The sequence below is a fragment of the Zosterops lateralis genome (genome assembly GCF_965231275.1).
Source record: "Zosterops lateralis genome assembly, chromosome: 3".
NCBI lineage: Eukaryota > Metazoa > Chordata > Aves > Passeriformes > Zosteropidae > Zosterops > Zosterops lateralis.
In genome coordinates, this window is record NC_139764.1 from 15,064,156 (window position 1) to 15,068,376 (window position 4,221).

General features: G+C 41.6%; 1 long non-coding RNA gene across 1 annotated transcript; it reads right to left on the reverse strand.

Moving 5' to 3' along the window:
• Positions 1-2,092: 2,092 nt before the first annotated feature.
• On the reverse strand, positions 2,093-4,003 carry LOC310907734. The gene is made up of 4 exons (XR_014589708.1): positions 3,896-4,003; positions 3,563-3,622; positions 2,721-2,781; positions 2,093-2,350 (listed from the first exon to the last, which is right to left on the reverse strand). It is a non-coding gene; the product is annotated as an uncharacterized lncRNA (long non-coding RNA).
• Between the last annotated feature and the right edge of the window lie 218 nt (positions 4,004-4,221).

A 4,221-nucleotide genomic window follows, 5' to 3' on the forward strand; every position in this document is an offset into this window, starting at 1 on the left:
TATTAATTCAAGTCATAAAAAAGTTACAGCAACTTCAAATATGTACCAAGTGCCATAAAAACACTGTGTTCACTTAGACAGGAGAAAGTCTCATTACAACATCATGGCTACAAAATCATTACTTTCAGTAAAACTGCCACTGTCACTTTCGGGCTGGACGTGACATAAACACACACACACGATCACGATGCAAAACTAAAGTTTTCCAGCTAATATACTCTTAACAAAGCGTGACTTTAAGTCCTTGACTACTACATCGCACTAACTTATAATATTCTTTGGTGGAAAGCAATTAGAGTCAATATAACTGGCAAGTATGGCTAAAAGTTAATAAGGCACGTGGTCTAACTACAAAAATTCTTTTTGTATCTTTTTTAATCAGTTTCCATGCGGACAGCCTCGTCTTCCTTGCTATGGATACTTTATGGATATTTTGCTAAGGCTAAAATAACCATTTATGCACTATGCTACAAAGCCCCAGTAAAAGCAGTTATCAACTCATTTCATCATCGATAACAAAAAAATCAGGGAGCAATAGTTAAGTTTTACTTGAGTAAGAATGGGGCATTTAATTCTCAACAAACAGTAAAAGTAGTTGAATGGTTACCCCTCTTGGTTGCTAAGCGTTTTAACAATCGTTAAGTGAGCACAATTGCCTCCCTTTCAGGAGGAAACTTTTAAGAGTTAAGATCCATGCATCCAATGCTTCTGTTGTCATCTTGCTTGAATCTGGCTTGTCTTCAGTTGATATAGTTAAACATTCAGTCCTCTATGCATTTCATTCATTTCCTTCATCTGGAGGAGGGAAGGTAGAGGGAGATCAACATCTGTGCTACTTCTAACCTTCAAGAGTCAGTAAGTCATTGGGACTTAACAGCCCAGATTTTCATTAGCAAATGGGTTTGATGCAGCACTAACAGAAACAACCACGACAAAGCCACCAGATTAAAAAAGGAAAAGAAAAAAAAGCACGACTTAGGGTACATGCAGGAAGCAGACAACACTATTTAGCTACAACATTGTTTGGATTCCTTCACAAAAGGCTCCACACTTGGCCCTGAAGCACCATTTGCTATTCCATTGGAAAGCAGCTCTTGAAGGGAAACTGGAAGACCCAGGCAAACACCTCAGTAAAGGTCTTAGTCACAGAACAAGACTATCAGCACTTCCTGTGGATTGCAGGCCCTCTGCTATACATATGTAAAATAGAACTCGCAGGAAAACCGAACCCCACCCCCTCAGCCCTGGGAAAAGCAACAGATCACCAGCTGCCTTTGGAACTAGTGCAGAACTACACCGAGGTGAATCTAGCTACGGAATTTGAATACTTTCAGTCTCCTTGAACACATCTGAAGCAGCAAAGGGAGTTTTTAACCTACAGCAAGCTTGGGAGTTTCTGGATTCTGGTCAACCCCCTCCCCACACAAGCACCACAAACAGAAATTAATTACCTCAGATTTCTTGTTTTTCCTTTTCTTCCTCCATCTCCAAGCCTGTAAGAGAAGGATGCAATATTTTTTAAGTCTCGATATACAAGTAACTTCATCTGGTTTTGACTTTAAAAACACAAGACTTGAAGCTGTCCGTTCCCCATCCTTCAGAAGTGAGGTGGGTACAAAGGAGCTTGTCTGTCACTCTGAACTGCTTTAAACCAGGAGGCACTTTGTTCACCTCTGTGAATTGCCCCCAGCACTTGTTCTCCGGGTGACACCCTTCAGCTGTAACCTGGAACAGTGGCAGTGTGCCCATCACCAATTTCCCATCTCCCAAGTCTGAAGAAGCAACCAATTCACAAAGGGAGACTTTCCATCAGAGTCCAAACACGAATGCTGTTGCTTCCCAAATTGTGCCAGTACCACTCTGCTTGGCAGCTTTATTAGAACTTACCAGAACAACAGTTACAACTGCTATTAGTGCCAGTACAGGGCCAGCAATAAGGCCGAGAGTGAGAGACTTCATGGAAGACTTCGGTGCTATTTCACCAACACAGTACGCCCGCGTAATTTTAACTATCTTCACCGGTTTATTGTCAATGCTGACGTTTATCCCAGCATTATTACGAAAGATGGACTGACTTTTCACCTAAAACAGACAGGAAAAGAGAGACTTGCTAGTTGACATTGTAGGAAGGCATTTATCTCATCACAGGAATAATTCACCTTGCCTTAGCCAGTACACAGCCAGACTCCCAAGAGCAGTGCAAGACACACGCCCGGCCTCTGGCAGACTTTACCCGTGACACACTTACATCTTTCTCAAAGTAGTAGGCCACATCTGCTATATCCACATCTCCAACTGATTTGTCTAAGGAATTTTGCTTCAAATCAATAGTAATGTAAGGGTTTTCATACTGCAATAAAAACATAGTGTGGTATTAAGAAGGAGGACCTTTAAATCCAGCTATCAAACATTCACCAAAACATTATGATCCAGTTCATGAACTTGCATCCTGGACCAAGTTTATGGTTTTTGAACTCAAGACAACTGTTTACAGTAGGATTTAAATCCCACTTTTTCAGCGAAGCAAGGAAGTTATCTACAGACTGAGGAGAGCAGTGTAGTTTCTCAGCATTACTGTTCAGATATGCTATTTGCTAACTGGTCGCTATTTTGAGAGCTTCTACTGGAACCAATGCAGTATTGCATTAGTCCAATACGAGTTTTTAAAGCTATAACAAAACGAAGTTCTCATTCTCTACTAAACATTATGTGCCTCTTACCTTAATATTTATGTTGCGGCGAGGCAGCTTATAACGACGGGTAACGGTGTCTGTGAAAATCCTGCAAAGATAGAAAGCCATGGCTGTTAAAAACAGTATTATTTCACACATATCATTTGAGGAGTAGAGAAGACCAGTGTAATTGTTTCCTTCTGCAGTCTCTGTGCTGGGTGGACCTCAGCCAGCAGCTAAACCCTCACCTAGTCTCTCACTCACTTCCCCCAGCAGGACTGGGAAAAAAATCAGAAGGGCAAAAGGAAGGGGGGAAAAAAACAAACCAAAACAACCCTCATCATTTCAAATAAAGACAGTCTGGTAAGTGAAAGGGCTGGGTGGGGGAAATATAAAACCTCAAGTGATGTCAAAGCAATCAGTCATCACTGACAGATCAATGTCCAGCCAACCTCTGAGCAATGGCTACTTGGGAAAAGACTTTCCCCCAGATTTATGGTTGAACGTGGCATTATACAATATACAATATAGGCTACCTGTTCAGTCAATTCAGGCCAGCCCTCTCCCCTTCCCAGCCTCCTGCCCATCCCCAACCTACACCCTAGGGCAGCAGAGACAGAGTTTGAGAAGGCCTTGACATTCTTTTGGTACATTGATTTGAGGGGGGAAAAAAACCAGCAATCCATTTTAAATGGAATGGAATCTCTTTAGCAGTTAATTTGTTTCCAATACAAATGAAAGCAACTCTATGAAGAATCTGCAACTTGCTTCAAAATGTCTTACAAACGAGTTCACAGGTCTGACAATGCGTTTAGCAACTGTTTAGAAATACAATAAATATGCAGTAGGACATGCAGACACCAGCATGACATATTACTATCATTACTTACTTCTCTATAAATTCAGGAGAAGGATAGATCTCATCATATGCCAACTTCATATTGATCCACCTGAAGTACAATAAATATTATTTAAGTACATGCATATAAACATACACAAAAAATCCAATCCCAGGCTAAAACAACAGAACAATGAGACAAAACCAAGGCAAGCAAAGTCTCTTCTAAACCCATTCAATGTCCCCTTGCTTCTGAAGAAAAAACCCAGCAGTAACCAAGTGTTGATCGCTCCATCTTCATTCATCCCCACTGCATCGTTCACACGAGGCAGAGCCTCATAAAGGAATGTTTTCATATCACAGCACACCCTGCTGAAAGACTTACATCGTTCTGACTAATTGACTGCCCTCCGACTCTGCATCCTGTTTGTCAGTTCTTCTAACTCCAGCTGTCTCCATACAATAACAGGTGGTTCCATAGTTTTCCTTTGTCTTGAAAGCACCAGCATAATCACACAGAGGATCATAGATGGAACCAAATGCATCTTTGGGTTTCTCACGACGGCCCGATTTTGAGCCCGTCACTTCTGCTTCCACCAGCAGGCATTTTGAAGTCACTAGAAATAACCAGAAAATCACGTTACGCAGCATCAGACCACGCACGTCCAAAACAGAGCTCTGAGTCTGTACAAACACGAGGTGACATCAGCA